Source organism: Rissa tridactyla, chromosome 2, assembly GCF_028500815.1.
Source record: "Rissa tridactyla isolate bRisTri1 chromosome 2, bRisTri1.patW.cur.20221130, whole genome shotgun sequence".
Lineage (NCBI taxonomy): Eukaryota > Metazoa > Chordata > Aves > Charadriiformes > Laridae > Rissa > Rissa tridactyla.
In genome coordinates this window covers 68,809,171-68,836,902 of record NC_071467.1, presented here as the reverse complement: position 1 = coordinate 68,836,902, position 27,732 = coordinate 68,809,171, and positions in this window count along the sequence as shown.

Here is a 27,732-nt window from a genome sequence, read left to right as displayed (position 1 = left end):
CCTTCTTATTGCTACGTTATAATACTTTTTTTCTAAGCACAGATGTTACCACTCTTTGTCTTGTACCGAAGATGATCTTAACATACAAATCAGCACATCGGCTTCGATGAAAACCTCGCTAGCAAAGGATACTACCTGGTCATCCTATAAGAAGAATAATGTTTTTATAGCTTTCTCTATATTTTTCTGTAGGGAATTTGGGTCTATCTCTCTTCCCTTTCATTCTCCATGCTCTCTTCTCCTTGCATATAGCCACTGTACAATTTACAGAGATTTCCCATATAATGACTCTATAGAGCAAACCACAAAATTAGGAATAAGCGCCTATACAATTGCAGTCTAGGCAATTCTTGCTGTAACCATTGCCTACTTCCTCATTTTCCAAAACTTTAACAGCAAGTCAGCAGATTTATGTTTTAGATAAAAGTCACCTAATTGCATTCCTTGGTTTGAGAAAAATAAACTTACAAAAAACTCATCTGTCTTGACTACAAAGTGAGTTTACAAAAGAACTTTAGTACAGAAAAATACTGGATGGGGTTCTGAATAGTTTTATTATTGCAATATTTATATAAACTACTTTTAAAAGCATAAGGACTGTTTTCCCTCTTCATACATTTGTAGCATAAATATCATCAATGGTGGTAGGAATGATATACATGTTTGGAAAATAAACCCTTTAAAGACTAAGACTAAAACATACAGAACTAGAAAAAGAGTCCCTTAAAGGAGAAATACACCGTTAACGAACACGAGATTCTAGAGTCTTTTATTAGCAGATTGCTAGTTCACGTTTTTAACACATCAATGGAGACATGAGCGTTAACTTTTGATGATCTCACAGTGAGCTATATAAAGCAATATCGATACCAGATTCAAGTTTAAATGTATGTGAACATCTCCTAAAGAAAAAAAAAAGACAGAAGAGTTCTAGAGTCTTCTTCTCAGACCACCAATGTCTGTATAGGCAATGAATTGAGTTAAACCTATTGCACTGAGAGATGGCATTGTATAGGGACTTGTATGTTTGTTTAAATAAAGCCATTGTTCTAGCAGATATACCCATGATTTGATTGCGCGTTTTTGGTGGCAGGTTCTGTTATCTGTCTCTACAGAGGGCAGAACACTGAAATTAAATATTAAAGTGAGCAGATGCGCTTAGTTCAGCTGAAAATTCCGTCACTACAGAGATAAATAGCTTTTATAGTTTAGACCTTTCTATTTAGGCTTACTGAAAGCAAAGGACTTTTCTTTTGGAAAGTTCTGTATTAAAGAGTAAGCAGATAAGCCAATTTCTTGAGACAGAGGACTCCACAGCTACAGCTGTGTAACTGTGACACTGTAGCTTATTAGCTAAATGTAGCGGCCTTTAAAAAAAAAAAAAAAAAGAAAAATTGCTACATTCAAACCCCACACCGCTAATTCCTGAAGCTGATAAAATAAGCACATTTCCTATGTTTAGTCTGTAATAACTGTGATGGGCTCCTTTAGAACTAACAGGGTTAAAGCCTCCGAGCTCCTTGTGTGAGGAAATCAGAGAGGCCAAACCTGGGAGGAAACAAGCCGGAATGAGCAGTGATGTCAGTGGCAGTTGTGTGGTGCGATCAGCACATTGCAGGACCGGGGTTACAGCACAACCTTTGAGAACTAAATGAAGTATAATTCCACCAGGAAAACCTTCGTAGTGTTATCCAGTGCATTGGACCTGGAAAATGCGTAGGCTGTCTTATAGCACCTTCGGTCTAGATCACGTATAAGTTTTACTCTTTCAGTTATGCTCTTAGCTATTGAACTCTAGATCTTTCAGTCACGTGTCAAAATAAATACTGTCTGACAGCTAAAGAATACCTTTATCATCCCCCATTGCTCACTGACTTCATAGAAGCATACCTTTAGTCTTCACAAGAAAAAAGGAGGCTGTGATCTCAATATTTCAACACTTTTATTTACCTTATCTGTAATATAATTAATAGATGACTGCATAAAGATCAAGGTGGCTATCAAAGAAAATGAGACAGCTTCATATGAAACTTGCTCTTTTGAATCAGTCTAGGACTCTATCAAAGCATGTGTGATAATTTCATGTAAATCCCGGTGTTCTGAATCTGTATCTTTTAACCTGTACATACCATTTTTAACACACTACATTTCAAAGACATTCAAAGCTGATCTAATTTGTATTACAGAATTACATTATAATCTGCAAGCAGCACATCATACTGATTTCTTAAAATTAATGTGGAAGCTCATTATAAAGACATCTACAGAGGGCTCATGTAGTCTTTCTCAAAAATACTGTGACTTAAAACAGCCACATTCTGTATTTAAAGTACACCTTTTTCTAGCCAGTCAGATCTTTCTCAGAAGTCTGGATTTTGAAATTCTGCATTTTGAGCATAAATCCAAGATCAAAATATTCATTGGCATCCAGGATTGCCATTTGTAAAAAAACCCTGAATTTTTGGTGTTGAAATATACAAAAAAGTTTTACATTTTTGATTTATGAGATGATGAACTGAGGAGATTGGTCACCATAGTGAAAATGAATGCAAGCAATGGACTGAAGTAAAAAGTAGTAATACCAAGTAGGGGTATTGTAAAGGGAAGTCTCCAATTATATTTCTACTAACTTGTTTATGTGAGACTTAAACAGACTTTTCAAAGTGAACCTAGGATTATAAATTTAATAAACAGACTTAAAGGTGCGTAGTCCTTGCCATGAAAAACTAATAAACACTTGTTTACCAGGGAACCGTTCTAGATGGGGTACAGCCATAGACTGCGCTTTTACCAGGTTCCAGGGTGCACCACTTTTTGGAAAAGCACAGCAAAAGTAGTATAGACTTCCAGGCCATCTATTTAGACACATTGTAATCTGACCACTCTCTAAGTCTGGTTTTAAATTAACACTGAATCATTACACTCGAGCACCCTTCCATGCCAACATTGCTTTACGCGCTAACCTCCTGCCTGCCTGAATAAGTGAATTTCATCTGCCCGTTTTTATTCTCTTTTCCAGATTAGCAGGAACTACCCACACTACACAAGACAAGGATACCTAACAAAAAACTAAATCTAAAATATAGATGGTGTAAACAGCTGACCAACCTCAAGGTCCATCAAATGAATGAAATGACAAAAAAAAAAAGGAGAGAGGTCTACCCTGGAATGACCTTGGCCCTTAAAGTAAGTTTAATGTACTGAACACTGGAACTGAAGAAGCTGTAATAAAGCTATCAGTTGACCATGACTATGTCCAAAATCACGATCAGATAATTTGAGCACAGAGGACTCCAAGACAGCTGGACAATCACACTTCATGCCCATGTTACTTTCTAATGGAAGGACGTCAAACCAGATCTTTATGTGCTTGGTCTGGCCGAAAGCATTACTATGAGTTCTCTCAAGAATATGTCTTTATAAAGGGGCAAAGAGAAGTGATCCTATTCCTACCCTACCAAAATGCTTCCATATAAATTACTGTGAGTCATAAACCCCTAAAAAGAATCAAAGTTTACAAGCTCATATAACTTGTATTAGCTACAGTTAAAGTAAACCTTGAAAATCTACGTAGTACCAAGCAGACCTTTTGTTTAGAACATACCATACACCAGAAAAAGGACTAGAACAAATATTTTTCAGTCAACTGCACAAAGTTGGTTGTGTGCTGTCAGAAGAGAGAGGATCTCCAGAGTGCCTAACCCCCGATGAGCAGAATCCAGTTTGATACAACTATTTACCCATTGTCACAGGACACATAACTTTACAGCAAGACAGAGCCGGGAGGTTCAGAGGTGAGGGCTGCCTAGTAGCTGCCAGGCAATCCAGGAAAAGCAGTGTCTGGATGGAGGAAAAGTGGCTGAATAGGAAAGCCTAAGCAAAGTTGACGCACTGTATATCTTAAGGTCGTCTTTCTGCCTCATCCATCTGCAAGTGGAAGGCATTTGCCTACTGTTTTGACTGTGAAAGCACCAACGTCTCGGGTTCCCACTGTCAAGCACTCAGGTGTTTTTTACTCATTTGGGGCAGGCAGATGTTAGATTTAGAGCATCCATTAACAAGGGATTAGATACGGAGTATTCATTAAGAAGGCAACAGGAATAAGGACTGTACAGTGCACAGAGACGTGATAGCACTTTTCCTGCACCTCATAGAGGTGATCACAGCTGCAATTTTAGATTTTGTGTTCATAATTGTTATAAAAGCTGGCATGAAGTTGTTGGAGATCATGCTCACATAATTGAGGACAAAATTTCGCCCGTTACCTTTAATTGGAAGAGTGTGCATGCCAAGGACAAATCTCGGTCTCTTAATTCTAGAGAAGGCATTACCAACTGTACAAAGTGAAAAGTGTGAAAACTAAAACCTGTGAAAGCTTCCTGTTTCACCAAAGGAGCCTGCTAATAATACACTTTCTCTACACTAAAACATAATCATCCTGGGATATATATTAATTATGGCTTAAAAGAGCAATAAATTAATGTGGTACAGAAACAAACCTGTTACAGTGAAAACATTTTGCACCCCTTGCCAAAAACTATTTAGTAATTTGAATGAATCTTTTAAACAAACAGAAATCTAAAGAATGATCCCAATATCAGAATGTCATGAAATCTGCTGGCCTCTCTTAAGAACTCTAAAGAAAAAGCCCTGAAACAACAATTTCCATTCCACCTCTTCCCCAGAGAAAAGGAATCCAAACAGAGAAATGATCCCTGCTAAAAACAAGTACTGATCTGAAGCTACTAGTGATATTTCAGCTTTGAGTGCATGCCTTGTTTTTCAGGAAATAACTTAAATCCAGTACAGATTACAGCTATGAAATAAAAAGCAGAGCCACATCTGGCTGTCACATCTATGCAAAGCAAATCTTACTTTGTTTGGCTTGCCTGATTTATGGGTGTATCTAAATCATCTCAAGGCTATTTCATTTCTCATTTGCATAAGGGAAGCAACAATATTGTATCATTTTTAATTGCTGTAATGTGCAAACAGATTTTGTGCCATGTCACTTCACTGTAGTGTCTTTGAAGAATATCTAAACCAAGGGGAAACAGTGCACAAATATGTATTTTCCCAACTTCAAAATAAAACATAAATCTTGCAACTAAATAAAATATACATTTAAATCTACAACTATTGCAAACTATAAAATTATTTATTCTACTATATAATACATAACATTTAAAAAAAAAAAGATGTACATAAAAAATTATTAAATCAAATGAGGGAAAAACCGCTACGTCGTTTTTATAAGAACAAGCCTTGGTCAGATTTTCAGCTTTGTAAATGAATTACGTGGATTAAGGGGTTCATTGTAAGGTAATTAACCCATTAAGTTACAAGCCTTAAAATTAAGCTGTCAATCAAATTCAAATTTTGGAATATTTTCTGGTTTTTTGCAGTGTTGAGTATGTAAATAAAAAATGAAAATATTTTCAGTTGAAACTCCACTTGAAATATTTTTTCCAAAATACTAAGCTTTACTTCAGAATATATTTTTATTGCAGCTACCTTGTTACTGTCTATATTCGTACTCTATCAAATACATAACATTAATGCTACCTACATTTCATATTTGTATGTAGTTATTATTACTAATACTTATAAGCAGGCCAAGGAGAAGCTTCTGATGTATTACTGAGGTTAATTCAAGCTCTGCATGAATCCAGATCTCTCTTGTGGTTTTATTAGTGGTATCATGGATTTACTTGCATAGATGTCACTATGGAAAACTAAGAGTTTCTCTTGCAAACAGTTAGTTTGCAAGTTAGTTATGCAACATATCGTTACTTTTGCATACGTAGCCTGCCTCAATAAAACACTAAACCACACAGCCAACTTTACACAAATGCTTCAGTCCATCCTTACTCAACAAAGCAGTGTGGTGGATTAGGTTCATTAACTGCCCCACTAAGGTTAAGAAGAGGATGCATATGCATAAAGCCAAATAACTGGACCCACAATAAATATATTGATCTTTTCACCTCTATTACAAGAAGAAAAGACATCAAGGAAAATGTTAAGACTGAGAAAAGAAGAATCACAAAAAAAGCTTGACAAACAGAAAAGAGCCATTTATAATATTGCAGAAATTCAGACTGCTGATTACAAAGGGGATGTAGAAAAGGATAAGCAAAAAACAACATAAAGTCCATACATCAATAAATACAGTAGGTGCAGCTACAATACACTGTAAAAGAATTAAATTGTCAGTTTAACAGGAAAACCTGTGATCTTCTTTGATTATACTAGCTTAAGTTATTCATTGTCTGTAATGGGAAAATGCTAAGAATTATTTTAAAACAAACTATGTAATTTGGAGGTTAGATCAACAATGACTTTTAGATGTCATAAATCATTACTTCTTTGAAGAAATGGGAAAAGGAAGATCACATCATAGGTACTCAAACAGACAATGTACACAGTGAGAAAAAACCCTTGAGATTAGTACAATGGCATTTATAACAGAAATCCCATATTTAGCAATAGTTACTTTTTTTTTTAAAAAAAAGACACCTTTTCTCATACATTATGAGACGAAAGTCATGTACATAATATTGTTTTGTCATGGATTCTCTAGAAAAGGGCACACAACTTTTGCATATTTGCTTCATTCACACTGTAAATACATTCAATCGCATGAGCCTCATTTCTCTAATGCTGTAATGTTGCTTTCATTTCCTCCATGCTCCAGCAAAACTATGTTGAAAGAATGTTCATTGAAAGAATACTTGAAATGCTAACAATTTAGCAAACCCACTGCAACAATTTGAAAGTATGTGGACAGATTTGAAAAATATGAAGATAAAGTAATTAAGTTTAAGAGAGTCAAAACCCGCACAGTCATTTCATGCAATATGTTCTTCATGTGAATGGTTGTTTTCTTTAGCTCAAATTAAAGATATGGAATGTTTGACAATAGACATGAATGACATTTGGACTAGATTAAAACCGTATTGGCTTACAAAATCAGATTCAGACTGGAAAGAGAAGATACAGGTTATGTAATTCAGAAATGACAGACAACAATTTCTAGTGTGATACAGCTGTTTTACTTAGTTCTGTTCTGAAGTACTGGTAATTGCAAATTGGTAGAATCTTTTTCCAAGTGCAAAGGCATCTTACATAGAGAAAACAGTTAAAATAACCTCAAAACACTCAAAAGCTGACCTATTTAAAATGGTCCTCAAACAGTCCAACTTTTAGAATGCTCATTGTAGAAAACACAACACTGAAAATTAGAGTGATAACAAAACTATTTTCCTTGAGATTTCAGATATAAAGTAATATATCTTTACTGCTAGAAACACATATTTACACATCTTCAGAGATTTCAAAGATAAAAAATTCCACCTTCGTGTAGATGAGAATTATCACAAGGAAAGCAGGAAGAATATATTGCATGCACCTTTGAACTGTAAGGTCTCTGATGCAGGAACTACCCACTCTTCTGTTCTTATGTGATATCTAACATAGCAGGACTTTGGTTTTGATTAGTTGGTGCCAATACAGAGTAAACAAGATTAAATTAAAATAATGAGAGCAATTTGGAGGTTTTTGTTTGCCTTGTTTCGGAAGAGGCAGGAAAGTTCCAGTTCTGAATATCAATGTAATTCCAGTAGAGCACTTAAGCACCACTTAGTCTGTGGGACTTTAGGGAAACCTTCATGTTGCACAGACTTGGAATGCACTTTTTGCACAGTGATGAATTGTACCCAGTCTTCTCATTCTGTAACATCTTCCACCTTGAACTGTTTTTGTCTTGCCCTCCTGCCCTCCTCTCAGCAGTCGGGCAGATAGATAGATGTACAAGGAAATTGAGGTTATCCAGTCCATTTCCTTGATCTCAGGTGGCGTTAACTTCACTTATGGTATTGAAAATGTTTGCCTAATCTGCTTTTAAAACCTAAGATTTCTACTGTCTCTGTGGGAAATCAATTCCTGCTCTTCTTTAGTCTGCCCACTAGGAAACGTTATTCCTAGTCTGAAGCTTAATTTCTTCTCCCAGTTTAAAGCCTTTATTTCTTCCCTACCCACACTCAGTGTGGAGAACAACTTATTCATTTCCTGTTCTCAGTCACATTTGCACATTGGATACTCATTACTCCTTATATCTTCTTCAAACTAAACAACCCCAAAAGTTCTTTGTAAGTATCATCTCTCAGACCTGTTACTGTTCTTCATTGCCTTCTCCTTATAAGCCTTGTTTGAACAATGCCCCATGCTGGAGACAAGAGACAACTCTGGATGAGGCTTTGGATGTTCTGGGAAGGGACACCACCTACTTACCCATCCCAGTGTGCTGTCTGCCTTTTGGAAATTGACAATATCTGTCTTCTGATTTGCTAGCGAAAATACCATTTTCCAAAATATTTCAGCACACTCTGGTCTCTGGTTTGCTGTCTTAAAACTGCGGGTATTTTATTGACATCAAGACACTGTATCTCGGCCACACATGAAGGCCCCTCATCTTGTAGATGAAAATGAGACATCTTTGAGTACTATGTTGGTGCTTGTTTGTGACCATATTATCTTCCCTCTTTCTTCAAATCCTGTAATTCATCTGTATGAGTGAATTTAAACTGACTGCTTGTAATTCCTATTTTCCCTCTCCACTTTTAAAGATGAATATTATTTGTCCTATATTAGTCTTCTGGAACTTCACTTATTGTGACAAGTTTTCCAGAAGGACTTCTAATGCCTATGACATTAGTGAAATTATCTCTTTATGTATCTTGGAGTGGAAATGGGCATGTCCAGCTGACTTAAAACTGTGTAAATAATTTTAGCAATCTCAGGCTTGTTCTTACCCTTCTATGGCCTGACTCATCCTTTTGTCATGAGCATTAACTGCATTGCCTGTTTGACAGAACTTGGCCCTTTTAGTGAAGACTGGGGCAAAAAAGACATTGAAATTACTTTCAGTTTCTTGATATCATATGTTGATAGCTTCCTGCTCCCTTGGGAGTTGGCCAGGCCTTTTGCTGGTGTTCTTAATTATTATGTCTCTTGCCAACAGTTGTCTGTTTTGAGCCCTGGCTCTTCTATTCTTTTCCTCATGCTCCAACTATTCTTTTAAGCTACTTCATAAATTACCTAGTTTCTACTTCTCTGTTCTTCATTCTTAAATTTAAGTGATTGAAAAACTCATTAACACTAATTTAACTTTCTATCCTTCATCTGCCACAATGTAATTTACACTTGTGCCCTTGATATAATTTTTAAAGCTAACTTTTCAGAGCTCAGTTTTTACCTCGTTAGATTTGTTTTCCATAAGAGTTTACTTACAAAGCTCTGAGCTTATCGAAGTCTGCTTTCACACTTTTTTTGTCTTAATATTTGATTTTCCCCCTTTCTTCCTAAGAAATAATGAATTTTGTCATTTTATTGCCTGTCTCATCAGAGTTGCCTTTCGTCTTCAGATTTTCATATAGTTCTTTCCTGTTGGTTAGAAGTGAATCTAGAAAGTTCTCCTTCCCTGTTTCTTGTTCTCTTCACTATTTGTATTCCAAAAAGCTGTGAGACATTTACTTCTTGCTTTATTCTTTTCTCAATAGATTTCTGAGTAAAGGCCACTGTGGCTGTCAAATTTTCAGGTGATTCTGCTCGTTGCTAAAAATAAAAAAGACTGCCTCAATTACTTGATTTTTCTAGGAGTTGAGAATGAGAACGCCTAATAAACAAAGACTTGGGACCACAATTTTCCATCTTATGAGAGGCCCGTGTTTCCTTTACAGCCAAAAGTGCTTGTCAGAAATGGTATTTGACAGCTTCTACTGCTCTCTCTCCCCTCCACACATTGATTTTCACCTTGTACGGTACTTTAGCTTCAATTAGGCACAAGGTGTTATGCCTGAGACCACTTAGATACCCATCGGAAAGGCTACAACCAACCACTGCTGCTCTGGACGCCAAGGACAGAAAACCAGATTTGGTTATCAGACCCGCTGAAAAAGGTTTCATGGTAGCTGCAGGCTAGAATCAGGAACTATAAGCAGTGTAATTATGAAGTAGATGGAAAACAAACTCCATGGTTACCCAGCTCCCTCATTATGATCAGATCACTTGGCACATCACTGCGGAGAACTTTACTTTGGAAAAAGACTACATTTTTCATGAGTAGTTCAATAAAAGAAACTATTTTATGGGTCCAGGAGATGGTTGAGGGGGTCAGAAGGAAATAATTTGTTTTTATTTTGTTTTAGAAATTAATTCCATTTTTTATAGCAATTTACAACAAATTCCTGCACATTAAATACAAAGGACTAAAGCAAAAGTTAAAAACAGTATGTATTAGTGTTTTTGGAATGAAAATTAAAATGTGCTGCCACTTTTGCAGTCCAAGTCATTATGTTTTATGGCTTAGGTTAACATTGTGCTATAAAATATAGTAAATAACTGTTAAAAGCAGTCATTTGCTCAGAATTATTATGAGTTTAATTTTGGGAATGGTTCAACCTACCATTATTTTTTTTTCTGTATACATGGAAAATTTTTGTATTTTACTGCTCAGCTCTTAACTGTGTTCTGTCATACTGAGTGGAGAGTCCATGTTAAGAAGTCAACTTCAAATAAGCCAACTACTGTGTTTGATGTCACTGCTTCACTCGTAGAAAACTGTATGTGGTAAATATATATTCCTATTTTTAAACCATCACCTCATATGGGAAAGCTATGTTTGTTCAGAAATCATTCTTAGCCAAAGAGGCTGACAGGATCTTTTTTTTCTGTCCAATCAATGTTATATACCAGGAGTCTCAGCATGAGATAATAGTCAGCTCCAACTTCTTGCTAAAAACCTCTTAAAGGTCCAGTCGTTCACATCTTCTCTTCCTAATTAAGTACAAAAATAATAAGAGTTTACAAGCCATATTAGGATTCTGGAATGCTTCAGATATGTATAACCAGATTGTTAAACAAAGGAATTAAATATTAGGATTATAGGTGTCCTGAGCTAGCCCAGTCTCCTGTGGGTTTCTTCTTTTGATCCAGTACCAGATTGTAAGATAGTGAAAACTTATTTGTGATGTGTCTGTACTCTCCTTACATATGTGCTGCTTTGATTTTCATTTACAGTCATAGTACCTCTGTATTAGAGTATTTCATTATCCTTCCAGCTCATCTAACACACCATTAAGTATTTTAAGCTGTCCAGCATCATTGTACTGTAGTTTTCTGGCTGCTGGTTCAGAGAGGTTGGATGTACATTTTTCTATGAAGTTCATCATTCTAATGAGTTTGCAAGACCCCTTTCATAATTGCAGGAGGATAGATTCAGGGGTTGGCCCAGACTGTGTTGTGAACTGCCCATACAGTTTACTATATTCACTTTGCTTCCTGAAATGTTACTTTTATTACTCAGACTTCTTGACGCAACTGCTTTTGCTCTTTGCAAAGCTGTCTTAAGCCACTGGTCACAGCCTTATACCACTTTTCCCAAAGCAAGATGTCATTTCTACAGACCTTAATGTAAGTTCTAGAGCAGCAAATGTTGTATTTTCATATGAAATGTCATTGGTGCTGTATATAAATCAATTTAAAGAAATGGTGTTTTTCACAGCAGTGTTGAATGGATGTCCCATTTTTTAAGCTCTCCAGTTGAACCTCCCTGATTAATCAAACTTAGAAAAACAAGCTATGTCAAGCATTTCTCCCACAATTTCCCTTTCCCTTCCTGCTTTAGGACAGTGACAAATATTTCTTCTCTTTAATTCAGGTCTATGTATAAATGCAAGACCTGTTTTTTTCACCTACAGTGACCAGTTTATAGACTTATTACCTTTGTTTCTCTCCTCATGCTATAATTTCCAGAGCTGTAAGCCTATTAAACTTCATTTCCATCTTCTGTCATAGGATGGAATGGTTTCTCCTATGAGATGCATGTATCTTGGGGCAACTGGTCTAACTTCTTTATTCCCTGAAGCATGACATTAAAATCCTCTTCAGATGTTGCGATCCTAGCCCTGTAGGCCTTGAGATGCTTCACAAACTAATATTCTTCCCTTGGCACCCAGGAAAACTGTAATCCTTTTCAATTCTATTCACCCAAACACTTTACATATTATTCGTGCTAATAAGTTATCCACCATAGACGCTTTGTTTCAAATACATACGTACTCCTGCTTGTGGCTTTTCTTTTAGTGTTTATATTTGGTTTCTGCTACTATGTTGGCTGCTGTACTGTCCTCTTTAACACTGAGAAGCGCTCCATTTGCTTTGGGGCTGAGTGCAGATGGGAACCTTGTGAAGAAATTGTCTCACTATTCATATGACTACAGGACCAAGAGAACCAATTTACAAGTGTATGCCAGAGCCTAACATTTCTAAATGCAGGCAATTGATTTTGTTATATGTTTCGTGCTACTTAAAAATTTGCTTTTCAAACCAACGTACTGCTCATTAAGCCAGGTCATGCTTGTTCTGCCTCACAGTTTTAGTTCCCTTATAAATTTTGCATTAAGAACTGCAGAGTATTTCACCAACTAGGGAATATTTTTATCCATAACACCAGATTAGCTGGTGGTGAGGTTATACCTATGTACATGCATAATGTAGATAAATGTGTAAAAACCTCTCACTGACTGAGGAAGTTTTCCATTTCATAGGCAAAAGCTTGAGCCAGTGCTATGCAAAAATTGGCTGGGTGACAAGTCAGTGATACAGGCTTCCATGAAGGAGGCAGAGTTTTAGACAGATCCTTCTTTTGTTGTTTCTTATTAGCTAGTTTAAATACTTTTGTGCTCAATGTGCTGTTTACTATGAATCCCAATCCATTCACTTCACTTTGTCTAATTAACTTATGTATTAAGGAGTTTCAAATACTTCATTTGACCTTGTAAATTCCGTTCCTGGAGCTGGGTGCCAAACTTCAAAAGAGCTGAACTTCACAAAAAAGTTGCTTTTATGATTTCAGAGCTTCAGCTTTGAGCTCTTGATAACTTTCTGGCTTAGGCACCTTTCATTTTGTATTTTGGTCCACTGGCTAGCCTAAGAACACTGTTATGATGCATTCCCTCTACTTAAGAAGTTCAACTATAGTAGCTTCATTCATGATAACTGAGATGGTTAAATTAAAGCACCACTGTCATGGAGTCTACAGGAGGATAAAACGTAATTGGTTTACTTCATTTTTTTTTTTATAACACAAAAATGCCAGCTGTATGGGAAGAGGTATTATGTGAAAATCCCATATCAGGACACTCAAAATTTCTATATGTTGCTTAGTTAACAATAAATATATAGGTAAGAATGTACTAGGAAAAATGAGTTTTGCATATAAATCAACTGTTTGTGCTGTGTTGGTGGAGATGCAAGTGAAAGCAGAGCCTATTCATACAGGAATGGTCATCACTGGACATCAGTGGACAGGGGAAGAGCTACAGATGTGATCTATCTGCACTTCTGTAAGGTCTTTGACACAGTACCCCACAACATCCTTCTCTCTAAATAGGAGAGATATGGATTTGATGGATGGACTGTTCGGTGGATAAGGAACTGGTTGGATGGTTGCATCCAGAAGGTAGTGGTCAATGGCTCAATGTCCAGCTGGAGATGGGTGACAAGTTTTGTCCCTCAGGGGTCTGTACTGGGACCAGTACTGTTCAACATCTTCATCAGTGACATAGTGGGATCGAGTGCACCCTCAGTGAGTTTGTGGATGACACTAAGCTGAGTGGTGAGGTTGACACGCCTGAGGGATGGGGTGTCATCCGGAGAGACCTGGTCAAGCTCGAGAAGTGGGCCCATGTGAACCTCATGAGCTTCAACAAGGCCAAGTGTAAAGTCCTGCACCTGGATCAGGGTAGCCCCCGGTATCAATACAGGCTGGGGGATGAAGGGATTGACAGCAGCCCTGCCAAGAAGGACTTGGGGGTACTGGTGAATGAAAAGCTGGACATGAGCTGGCAATGTGTGCTCACAGCCCAGAAAGCCAACCGCATCCTGGGCTGCATCAAAAGAAGTGTGGCCAGCAGGCCGAGGGAGGTGATTCTGCCCCTCTACTCTGCTCTTGTGAGACCCCACCTGGAGTACTGTGTTCAGCTCTGGAGCCCTCAGCACAGGAAAGACATGGAACTGTTGGAGTGGGTCCAGAGCAGGGCCATCCAGAGGAATGGAAACCTCTCCTATGAGAAAAGGCGAGAGAGTTGGGGTTGTTCATCCTGGGGAAGAGAAGGCTCCAGAGAGACCTGACTAGAGCCTTTCAGCACTTAAAGGGGGGTTATAAGAAAGATGGGGACAAACTTTTTAGTAGGGCCTGTTGGGATAGAACAAGTGGCAATGGTTTTAAACTAAAAGAGGGTAGATTTAGACTGGATATAAGGAAGAAATTTTTTACAGTAGGGGTTGTTAAACACCGGAACAGGTTGTTCAGAGAGGTGGTAGGTACCTCATCCCTGAAAACATTCAAGGTCAGGCTGGATGGGGCTCTGAGCAACCTGATCTAGTTGAAGGTGTCCCTGCTCATTGCAGGGGGCTTGGACTTGGTGACCTTTAAAGGTCCCTTCAAACCCAAAATATTCTGTGATTCTATTTGGTCTAATAACAACAGTTTTCATATTCTACAAAAGTGAATTCAACCATGAGCAAAGGGTGTATTCACAGATGATGTATCACTTAAAAGTAAAACTTTAGCTCTTAAAATATGAATAATTGAACTGCAGGTACTACAGACAATCTTATATGGGGCTTAATCTGTCATTAGTGAATAAGTTGTTAACACTGGGATTTTCTTGGTGAAGCTTGGACTTTAAGATTTCTTTAATGAATTGCAAGATTTCTGAAAGAAGAACCTGATTATGACCTCAAAAGGTAGGTACAACTGTAGAGCCACAAATATACAGATATTACTAGACTTTAAGGTCAGAAGAATATATTTATCTAAATTTCATTGAAATAAAGATTCAAGCACCTTGTTTACCTCCAAACAATCATAACTTTTACTTCTAGAAGCATGTTGTATGTGAACTTCTGAGGAACAGAGAACACTCGAGAAATAAAGGAAGCAACGGAAATCTTTTTGTCCTAGACACAAAATGGAATTTAGGCATCTAATTAGAATAGAGCTAAATCAGAATTTAGAAATCAAATTCTAAAATTAAGTCCAGCCATGCTGAAAAGCCTCTTCAGTTTTCACTGAACCCTAAAAGCACCCAAATTCTGGAGGGCATGCAGATTTTGGTGCTATTTTCCCAGGTAACTACAGTCCCACTTCTGTTGCTTTGCCTGGAGCCCTCTTGTTGGTGATGAATAAGCGAAGCGCCCGGAGAGGGAGAGGCATTGCAAGGATCAGCTTCATTCTTTTTCTTCTGTTAGCATTATTATAGAAAGGTTTGGTGTTAAATCAGCTAATATACAAGGTCGCAATTTAATCTTCACTATGTACGTTTATTTACAGCCTCAGTAAAGTTTTCATCCTTTTAAAATTTTTCTTCTCTCACTTGTAACAGCATCTCTGGAGACACTGTGGGTTTTTTTCGGTCCCTATGCATTTCCCTCCATTTATAGGCCAGTAGTATGGTGCTATACAGCATGCTCTTTGAACTAACCTCTAACATACGCTGATTTAAAGTCTGCTTCAGCTCTTCCATGTTCAAAGTGAGTAAGTGTTCTCTTTTGTACCCAGAAGACAAATGAATGCCAACAACCTGTAACTGCCTTTGATGCTTGACCTCTGTATTGAAAGTTTGTGATAGCGTCTCTCTGAAGAAATATAAGCACAGAGAGATCATCTCAGTTGCTTCATAGCCTAAATGTATGCCTTAAACTGAAAACATCTCACTGACAAGATAGTAAATTTATGTAACTGCATGAATTGTGTTGAAGCGTTGCTGTTGCAGGCTTCCATTCAGGGCTTCACTGCCAGAGACATGATAATATTACACATGGCTAAAGGGGAAAAGGAACCTTGTTTTTCTTGTAGCCTGAGTAGCAAGTCATTAGTACTTCTTACAGGCAAAAAAACGGAACAGTGTAATCAGCTCATCGCTGTTAGGTAAAGTAGAAAATGGTTTTTTTTAGCTGTTCTGTTCAGAAGTATGTGATTTTGTGAGTTCTGTGTTCACTTCATGAGTTAGAGATTTGGGGATGGGTGAGACTTCAAGAATCACTTTTATTTTCCTCTGCCGCCATGAGAGAAATGGGTGGCAGAAAATTGTCTGGCATTCCCTGTTTTTCCTGATTGTGTCATGAGGAAGAAAGTATAGGGCATGAAAGGAAAAATGCTTCTTTTCTCTCTTTCTGTCAGCCATGGGAGAAAATGTCAGCTATGGAGCCTGGAAGGACTTTTTTCTTTAAACACTTTTGTATAACTAAGCTTGCTCTGACTCTTGTGATCTTAAAAAAAATGTAGTAGAATTGCTTTTGTCCACGTGCTTTTTTTTTTCTAAGGAACTTCCAGGTGAGCTGACCGTGCTTTTAAGTCACATTTCAATAGAGACAGAGCCATATTCTCTGGCAGAACGTAGTTCATTCAGAATTCCTCTGGTCTACTCTCATTGCTGCCTCAGGTGGAGCTACATCGGCGCACGAACACTGGTTAGGACTTGTTCATGGGCAGTTCCCACGTCCAGCAAATAAAACACAGGATGAGACAATCCCTAAAGACAGAAATTGCTCACCAAACGAAATTAATACTTCATCTTTCACAAACAGCAGGCTTAGCAACTAGAGATCCGGAGTCTTGTGAGGCTGTTTATATGGGGAGGGGTGTGTGGAATGACTGTGCCTCAATAAATCCCTGTAGGATCTGTAAGGAACTTATGCAGATAGAAGGATTTGCCCTCCTCTGTGAAGGCACTGAAATTTTAATAACCTCTGCCTCATGCTACCTGATCACAAGAAACTGTTTGATGGTACATAAGGAACGAATGTTAATTTTGAGCAGAAATGTACAATCTGAAAGTGTGCATACTAGAAAAGTTTCAAATGCTACAAGAACGTAATAAACATCCTACTGAGTGAGGCTGGTGTCCTACACCATACCCTGTTGCTAACACTGGGGGATGATATTTAGCCAGAACACGTGAGTTTGGCCACTTGCCTTTTTCCTCTCCTTGGATTCAGAGCCATTGTATACAGGATACACATGGATATGGGATGGAGTATAGATCCCTGCATATTCTCTCTAGTATCCATTTATGGAACTGTGTCTCTGATTTTGTCTAATCTCTTTTTGAAACACTGATACTATCCGTCTGCACAATTTCCTGTGACAACACATTTCAAAAGTTTGCTACCTGTTCAGTAAAAAAAATAATTCCTTCCATCTGTTTTAGAGGATCTCCTACTAGATTCAATGAGAGCTTTGAAATCCTAGATTTTTGGGAATTTGCTTAATAACAATTCTCCACTGATCTTACTCCATCATTGTTGTGATTTTATAAACTTCAGTTGTATTTCCCCTTAACCCTCTTCTCTCCAAAATTAAGTCCCATCCTTTTCAGTTTGTCTTTTTTTTTTTCCTCCTCCTCTCAAGGCAACTGCTTTATTCCTGTAGCCATTTTCATTGCCCTTTCTTGTACCTTTTTTGACTTCAACTTGTCTTTCAGTGATTGTTGAATGTCAATTGGGGAGTTCTGGTATTCAGCATCTAAAATTATCACCGATGGACTAATGAGTTGAAGCCTCATTCTGTTGATCCCTTAGCTCTGTAATATTCTTCTTCACATCCGGAGTCACAGCATAACCAGCACATTTGCTGCATTGCCAAATGTTAATACCATTTAGTAAGTGCGTGCCTGTGTGAGTATCAGGAATGAACAAAGCTTATTAAAAAATTCACTGTCGCTAAAAATCCAGCTCAGCATTATTTCCTGAAAAATACTCCTTCAATACTTAGTATTTTTATTTCACTCATTTTGTTTCATTTCTACAAATAGTTTTGATAGAGAGATTTACTAATAGGAATGTTCACTGATATATAGAACTTAGAAACAAATCTTGAAGAATATTATTGTCAAAGGATTTTAAAATTCACAGACATGACTATCTGGAAACTGGAGCTGAAATTTCACTCAGCTGACCCAGCGCAGAAATAAGTTCAGTGAAATATTTGGGCAATCATGACCATATAATTCCCTATTATAACAGATTTCCGATTAATTCTTTCAGAATAAGATACAGCCATGAATGAATCATATGAATAATTAATTGATTAATTTCAAATAAATAAATCTAAGAAAATTATGAACTGTTCGCAGACAATTTGCCAACAGAAAAAGGAAAAAATTATCTTATAATTTATTTACTACGAATAATTCTCCCAACTCTCCATGAGTCGCTGATGCTCTGAGCATCCATTATTTATATGCTGTTTTGTTTTGTTTGTTGTTTGGTTTTAGTAAAATCACTAAAATTAAAAATGGGAAAATATAAGGTTCTTCAGCATAATATATCATCTGAAATTTCAACCAGTGTGTCTGCCATCTTTCAAAAGTTCAGCTGGCTAAATTTCAGCTGTGACTACCATGAAAGCATACCTTCAATTCCTTTTCCCTTTAGTGTCTGCCTACACCAGACCCAGGCTACTTTACTCACTTGAATTCAGGCCAAATGACACAGAGAAATTTCATACTTATAAAGGAAATCTTGAACATTGACACAATAATAGCTGTAATTTACATGGATGTTAAGCATGCTGAGGTGCTCCCATTGTTATCTCAGAAGACGGAAAAATTCATCCAGTATTTCACTAGGTGACTGCACCAAAACAGTCCTGGCAATTTTGCATAACTCAGGCTTTACTTATGCATTTCTGCTTATGTACACAGTATAAATTAAATTATGAATAGCAGACTGCACACACCTAAAATTTCTTCCTCAGTCAAACTGAACGTAGAAAAAAGTTCATGACATCTGTTATGCTAAAAGATAATTGGAGGTGGGAACAACTTAATGAAATGAAATGATCTGAACCTAATTTTTATTCCTGCTTGGCTCCTACTAGGGCAATGAGGAACTGTACACATGACACCCTCAGGACTGAGCCGAATATGTTCCAGGAACACCGTTCTGCTCTGCTGTCTTGGTTGTGAATAGGGTTACTGGGAGACCTCCAGGGCTTTGGTTCCATTTCTTTTAACCTTCTTTTATGGTACTATCACTGATTGTGTTCCTACCCAAGCACCACAGTGCTTTTCTCATTGCCTGACTCATGAGACAGCTTTAGGGTCCTTGGAGGGCTAGTTTAGAAATGTGAATAGTGCATCCAGCGGTGGAGGAATAGGGGAAAAGTTTAATGGGTGAACTAAAAGTCTATTCCCAGCTGTAGACCTGGATTTATTATGTGATCCTAAATATTGGTGTCCCCATGGTTCATGACTGCATTCAGGATGAAGACTTGAACCCTATTCCCTGCTCCCGTCTCCACACAGGCTTCTTTTATTCCTGTCACTCATCCCGAGGCAGCTAACAAAAGGGTTACTTCAAAACATCAGTATGGGGGCCTCCAAGATTGTCTACAGTGCCATCTTGAAACAAATTATCCACCAACCCTGATGCCAGTCGTCATCCTCCCTCTATCTCGTCTCGTGTCATGTATTTCTCCCACACTACCCAGCTTTGCCTGTGAACCTCTCATTCTCATAGTGATTATCATCTTGTGCCAAAACAAAACCTCTCAAGCTTGGGATGAATGCGAGAGGAAATGTCTGTGAATGAGGGGCTCCCTCTCCCTGACAGCCTTCAGCTCATCACATGCTAGCTACCTATTCAGGCAATCTTTCTCCAGAACCAAGCAGAACACTTTTCAGGGGGAACTTCAGCATGAAGTCAATCACTTGAAGGTGAATTTTCTTTCATTAAAGCCACCCATACAGGCACAAACCTGCACTGTGAAATCACAGGCATCTGTTTAACGCTGCAGGCATACAAAAACAGGACAACTACAAATCGTTGGCTTTGCGATTATTTATTGGTCAATTTCAATATATTTCATGATTATACATTGGCCAAAACCAGTTTCAAGATGTTAGCCTAACAAGTACAGCCTGCAATAATAAAAGGACTCCTTTTCCCAGTCAGTTAGAATTATTATTAAAATGAGACTCTTAATTCTTCAAAGCGAGAAGTGCAGGTAAACTATTCAAAAGATGCTTGGCAAGTGATTTCTTTATTATTATTATTACCTTACTGAGTGAGATGTCTGGATTTGTGCATTTTTCATGGTCTTCATCCGAATCCAGATTCCAAATGCTCTGTCAAGATTTAAAATCCAGGAAATAAGTCCATTACTGTTCTCAGTAGGTGCCACTTATGTGCCTCTGCATTGCGTCTGTCAAGATGAAAGGGCAATCAAAAAAGTGTTTGGCCTCATCCGTGCAATGTTTCTCCATGGTGCAGAAAGGAAATTCTTAGGCCAAAGGAATAAATGAGGTACCGGTTATACTGAGACCCCCAAATAATATCTTTTCTGAAGAAAATTCACACATTACTATGCACATTGCTCTCCGGAGAGCATGTTGTTTCAGTTTTAGAAAAGATGACAAAAAAGTATTGAATTGCAAAGGACCTAACGAAAAACACAGGAATCCAGCACACAGGTTTTGATTAACCCTCTGTGTTAATAGTCTGATACTAAGTAATATGATTTTTAAATTTTATGACATTTGATTTATAAATTTTATATATGTATAAATATATTTGTATACATATATATATATTTATTTGATACAGAAAAAATATTTCAAATACAAGCAGGAATAAGATATGTTCACTGGAATTTACCATAGCCATTTAAGTTCAGCTGTGTGTTACTGTATGGGAGAAATGCTACATTTTGCTTACCACATTAATTCTTAACGTCATAGGTTTTGTGTATTCAGCCTTATTTGAGCTCCAGTTATTTGTTGCAAACTGAGGTAGAAGTAGAGCAAGAATCAAAACTTAGGTAAATTTCTTATCTCTTTTAGTGTCAAAGTTAAATTACAGGAGATCTTACTGTTCTCTAACAGGTTTTCTCATAATTGTAAAGATTTATTGGCTTTTTAAGTAAGGTCTTGGTTTCCCGTGCTTATAACTCCACAGCTTTAACCCTGGTCTGATTTTTTTGCATTCCGAGTGTCCAAATTTGTCTGATTTTTTTGGTATGGGGCAGGACAAAAGGAAGGTGAGACAGAAAGGTGGAGAAAGGGCGGGTATGGAACTGAGAATTCAGCCACTCCTGAAAATGAAGCTGTGTTTTCCCTTGTTAAAAAATGAATTACCTTTTTAGGGTTTATTTTTGTGCTAAAAATTAATGTGCTGATCCTCACTGTGATCATCTTTCAGTTGTTCAGTTTCTTTGGAGCAAAGAAAGTTTGGCAAAGGAATATAATTGTATCATACGTATGCCTTTGCCAGTCCCATTAAAATCTATTCAGATTTGGCCATGCTTTTAAGCTTGTTTTAAAATTAAAATTTTCTAGTCTCTGCTACTGGCAAATATATGTGAAAAGTATCCCATTCTTTTTTATGGGTGGGAGGACAAGGGTCTCCACACATACCTGTGGTCTCCCTTGATAGTGTTCCGTGCATAGTCTAGGCCAGCTCGTCAGCAGAATGGGGACAATGCAAGCATCAAAATAATGCCATGGAATAACAGAGGAGGAGGTCACTACACATTTTGAAAGACTAGAAAATTGCAGGCAAAACTACACTGAAAAATATTATCAAGGCTGTGAAGTCAAACACTGAACAGTTAGGTACCGCCACACTTGGAGCTGCTTGAGCAACCCTAGTTCAGCTCCTATCCAGATACATTATGACACAGAACTAGCAAAGCAGTTAGACAACTAAAAAGTTCGGGTGGCCTTATATTTTAGCATTTGAACTCTGCGTTGGCATCTAGCATCAAGGCATCAACCACCATGAAATGCACAGGGGAAGCTGGATATACGGATATCTGTGTGTATGTATGTGCTGTAATATGACAATACTGGCTCTGATTTAGCTCGCTCTTGGACATTCTGACATTAAGGAACCAATTCATACAAGCCTCTTGTTATCCTTTTTTAAGATTTTCTAAATATTTGCAACTTGTTTTGAATGTGCAAAAGACCTAATTACTACAGAGAAAGAATTCTTGACCACCAATTGTAAAGCTTACATGATGCTACAAGTGAAAGGCACGTGAATAAAGCTCTTGAAAGAGAAATATACAGTTGATGAAAAAGTGCAGAAACAATATGAGACCCCATTGCAAATTGAACTCTCCAAACATGCAGCAGCCGTCTGAAAGAGATTAATATAAGAATTTGAACTTTTTATGAAAGTAAATGGAGCTACAGAGAAAACTAAGGAAAATGGGATTTTTTTTTATTTTATTATTCTTATTAAGCCCATGACATTAGATTTGCTGAAAAGTTTTCCATTAAAATGATCAAGAAGAAGCCAATTATCAGACAGCACTACAGAAATTAAAAGAATGTTACACTAGTAGTGAGAATGTACATAAAGAATTAATCTCAGAAGCGGAGACACTGGCCTCTCATTAATCACCCAATAAGAACATCATGTACTTTGGAATGAGATTCAAAATGTTTGCATGCTGAACAGCCCAATTAGCATCTTGTTGCCTGGAGCTAAGAAGTAGGAACGGGTCAGAACAGGGGTGCCTCTTAATTCCTCCGGTCTAACTGCATTGTTACGAGCAAAATGAGATATTTTTATATATTTAGGACGCACAGCTCAGAGCCACCTTATGAAGACAGGCGACTATATGCTATTTACAAAGAAAAAAGGAGTCAATACTTTTTAAAATCAACCAGGGGAGGAGCTCCTCCTGACTGTAGCATCGCTTTTTGTGAGAAGCCGATAATTCTGTAGCATATTAAATGTGTTTCGAGAGCGCTGGCTGAGGCAAAGCTCTTGGAGACATCAGCAGACAAATGCATGGCTTCGAGATACTGACAAGAGCCTCGGCGCAAGCTGGTTGCTGAGTTGCCCAGACTGCAAAGACTTGGCATGCTTCGGTCTAGGTGCCTGCGGAGCTCTGGAGTTAAAAATGATGAAAGAGAAGGTGATAATGAAACCTTAAGTACCTCTAAGATTAGCTGGCAGCTGACAGTCAGTTCCCAGGGTTTGTAGTTTTGGAGGCAGCACCCTAGACTGCAAGTCCTGAATTCAGTGCAGAAGTGCTGCGTTAGATTTAGGTGCATTCTTTCATTCTGTGATTGTTGACTGTTTTTCCAGTGAACATCTTTGCTTGTGACACAGAACAGGGATGAACCAATGTTGTCATTAATAAAGCTGATGTCTCCTTCACCCCCACGTTAGTGCAGAAATGAGAAGGTATTAGTGAATGTAGCTTGTAATTGCAGCCGATGAAGAGAGGTAATACTGTCTTGCTATTGCCTTGCTTCACCCTGGAGAACCAAATTCTTTACTGCCCTGTCATGATGTTTAGCAAGCTCCTTATGCCAGACTTTTCATGAGGGATCTCTAATTGCATGTGCCTCATCTTCTCTGTACCTGGGCTGACCTCATGCCACAGCACTAGGAGCAGCTGCACCGACGAGCAAAGCCAGTGGATGCTGCGCTTCAGAGAATAACTCTGGTGTATTTTTGACAACTAGTTGTGTAAGGTATCTCAGACTAGATAATTAAAATAATTGGGAACTTCTGACTTTAGTGTCTGTGAGCATCAGCACTTTGTAAAGTGAAGATAGTTACATCTCTCTGTTTCATGTTTGTATTTTGAAAATAAACTCTTATATTACGGTGACATAGGAAAACACCCATGGGAAAAAGAGAGTCTATGTTCAGAGTGGGATCTGAAGAGTGAACTAAAGTAAAAGCTGTGAAAGGCACACACTGAAGAAAGCCAAGTATTAAACATCTCAGGATCACATTGTCAGCCAATCTGCATGCTGAATGAAGTGCTGATCTTCTGTGGAGAGTAGCATGTGATTAATTAACGGAACACTATTTTAAGAAATATGTTCAGGAGCCCTGAATTAAAATTTTACTCGCAACTTTAATAATATTAGACACCTCAAAACTCCAGTATCTGACTTTGTAATCTTAATGTTATTCTACATTTTTTTTTTTAGATGTTTTTATATATACATCATGGTTGGAAGTAAAGAAAGCTTTTTATCTTCCAGCAGAGCACTGTTTTACTATGATCGGTCCACTTGTGTAGAGGGAAGAGGAAAAAATTTCTCAAGGGTTTTCAATGGGTAAATGTGTTAAGTATTCCTTTAAAAGCTGATAGTCAATAATACTCACAATAATACTCTTTTAGTGTAAAATGCAGATGAGGAGAAAGGGAAATACTCTGTCATGTTTTGGTTTTGTTTTAATAGGAAACTTTTAAAGTACTGAGATTGTTGGAAAGTTAGAAGTAGACCTAGAGGTGATGAATTGGTTGGGATGTTACAGGCAACACAGTAAAGTTACTATAATATTTGTTCTGTGATCAGTCACAGTAATTATTATTTCTCCACAATGCAGTCTCATGGAATTAGGTGGGTTTTTATTAATGTCTACAGTTGTAGGCATTTTACTTGAAGGGGAATGTTTCAATAGAATATAAATGTAATAATTTGCATCCTGGTCTTCATTAAAAGCATGCAACTGTTTGATAAAGTGCCAGTGAAAGTGATTTTTCAGCCTGCAAGATTCATCTAGATTTTTATGAGTCAGAGATCAGTGACAATTTAAAAATGCATGTGTAAACAAAATGTAGTTATTCCACTTGGACCATAAATATAAATGTCTGTCTATCTCAATTGAGGTGTTTCTTTCTTTTGAGGTCTGGGAGGGTTTGGTGGAGTGAGGAATGTGAATTGCAGCTATTTTTAACTGTTAAAAATAAACAGAAGAAATAAAAAGTGATAGGAAGGTGTGTTTCTTGCAGGAATGAGTGCTACATGTGATGTGAATACGTAACTGAGATTGAAATTTAATTCTATCACAGAATATTTGCTATCCTGTTTATATATGTTTTCAGCCTTTTTCTTGTTTGAACTATTTTTCTTTTCTTTTTAAAGTCATCTCGATTATATAAGCAATTAGCTTAAAAATGCAAAATCTGACTTTCTTACTTATTATTGGGGGGCTAGATAGAGAGATATAGACAATACAGCCATTCAAGAGGCTGATTGGAGATCTACATCTTCTAGAGTTAAAAATGCCTCTGCGCGTTAGGGAAGCATTTTGAAGAGTTTCAGGTGAAGACAGAAATAGAATACCATTAAGGTTTGTACATCTTTTTATTTTGGATGAATTTATAACATGTCTACAATACAAACCATCACAGTCCAGAGGAGAAAAACTCCACAAAGTATTTAGAAGGTGCGTCTGAAATAACGAGGAATCTGTGACATACACAGGAGACATGAAATGTGTAGAGGAAGCAGTCAGAAAATGTCAACAAGATTCTTCGGTCATGTTACAGACACGCACAGTGGAAGGCCAGGATGAAACAGTCAAAAGTTGCAACAAGGCCCCGAACAACCTGATTGAATTTCGAAGTTCATTCTGATGTAGCCAGAAGATTGAATTAGAGGACCTCTGGAGGTCCCTTCCAACCAATCTTTTCTGGGGTTCTGTGAATAAGAACTTGTCCTGATGGCTTTAGGCATGTAACTTGTGTTATTCCCTGGGATGTGGAGCTGTGGAGGTCTGTAAAAACTTATAGAGCCTTACAGTTTCATTTCATTGTATTTCCTTGTTTAAGTCATTGTCTGGATTTTTACCTGTAAAATTTATAAATGTGGTTTCGTTCAATTTATGGATATGAAGCAATAAACTCTACTGATACTTTATTTACTTATATCTAGGATGTGAAAACAGATGACAGCTTTCTTGTATTGCCTTCTTGTAAGGAGATGATTCTGATTTATATTCTGACTCAAAATACTTGTGTAGTGCTGGACTCTGTTTTTGCAATGACTACTCAATAAAAGTGTTTGTTCAGGGCCAGATTATAGCCCATAGTACTTAAATATCTTGAGCTATCTAAATGATAAAGTAAACCAGACACTTCACAGGGAAAACAAAACACTATATCTCTAAAGCGTACTATGATCTTTTCCTATGAGAAAATTTAAGCAGAAATTAACAGCACGTGAACTGTAAATCTGATGGTTGATTTCTGAAGTGTGACTATGTAATGTGCTGATAAAATAAACCTAGTAAGTCAGAGAGAATTCTAAATTTCACACCTATTGCCCACACTTGAACTTAAATATGCCTTTGGTGTTAGTTATTGGGAGCTGCAAAAATCCTAAGTAATATAGGACATACCATATAGTGCTGTAATCTGGTGCAATGTAGTTGAGGCATGGGGGTTTTGTCTCTTCTACTGTAACTAATAATTGTCGTGTTCATCTGTGTGCTTTTTAGCTTGCTGAAGGGGCAACACTGTTCCCAGCCTTCATAAGGGTCTGCAATTATAACATTCATAAAAACAGCTAGTCATAAACATGTCACATAAAGTATTTCACAGAGTTTATGTGAAAGGAAATTGAAGTCTCTTGAAAATGGAACTGAATCTTGTCCAAACAACCTTCGATACACTAATCCAACTTTATTGTTGTTATATATTACAGGCTTCTTTATCCGTGCGTACTATCATTAACCATACAGTATGTTTTGATAAATGTTCCCCTTCCTGGAAACTTGTGCAGTACTTTGACCACTGTCTCTGTTGGTGGTGCCTTTTCATTAAGTCTAAACTGTGGAAAAAGAGATGCCATATTTAGGTGAAAGAAACTGATAAAATGAAAAAGTAATTACCTCCCAAGGTGCTTGTGTGGTAGAACTATCTGTCTGCACTTTAAGACTCCTAGATAATTAGTTAATATTTGAGAAATAATAAACAATTATACCTAAGGCTAATAGCACTACTTAATTTTTATTAATTTTTATTAAAGATCTACAATGGCTAGGGTCACCATGTAACTTGAATTAGTCAGGCAATATTCCCAAACAGTACTCAGGATATGAGTTATGATACATTTTGGGTGAGCAGTTCCTTCATTTTAACAAATGACAACAAAGAAAAACAATTTGTGGTATGAGTTTCAGGCTACCTATACTTGCACGTAAATATGTTTTGGTTGTAAAATTCACCTACATGTTGCTTTGATCCATGTCATAGTTCTTCAGGGCTTTCCTTTGCCTCAAAGGCAGTTATGGATATGTTGGGTCACTCAGACGTGCGTGTGTCTCTGCTGCTGCTCCTGACCAGAACCCACAGTGTTTGCTCATGAAGGATGGTTCATGGAATAGCCTCAGAAAAGTGGACAAGTCCTACCCTCACCCTGCTCAGGTGCATACACGTGTGTGTCTACAGTGTGTGGTAGTCACCAGGTCAAGATTATCTTCATGTTCAGCCATGCATGTGGTTGTTAGTGTTATTCACGAGTGCATGCTCAAGCAAAGAGGTGGGTCCGGCTCTGTAAGGGAAAAGCTGACTCGTATAGTTGTTGTTTGGGTGTAAAGTAACCTCTCTACAAACAAAATAGACTAGGATTGGGCAAGGCCGTGAATGCAAAAGCAGGCAGTTTGAATTTGACTCCAAGTGTTGTGGTAATGAGTTCAGTTTGTTATAGCTGCTTAAAATGCAACAATAAATTCAGTAAACCTGTGGATTAGGTCAAGCTTAAATTTGATTTTAACGTCTGTGTTACTGAAGCTTCTTTTTCTTCGTATTCCCCTGTGCTTCCAGAGCTGTTTGATTCTGTCCGTGATGCAGCCGTTTAGTCATATAGTATGCTGGCTGCATGCCCACGTGTGCTTCAGTAA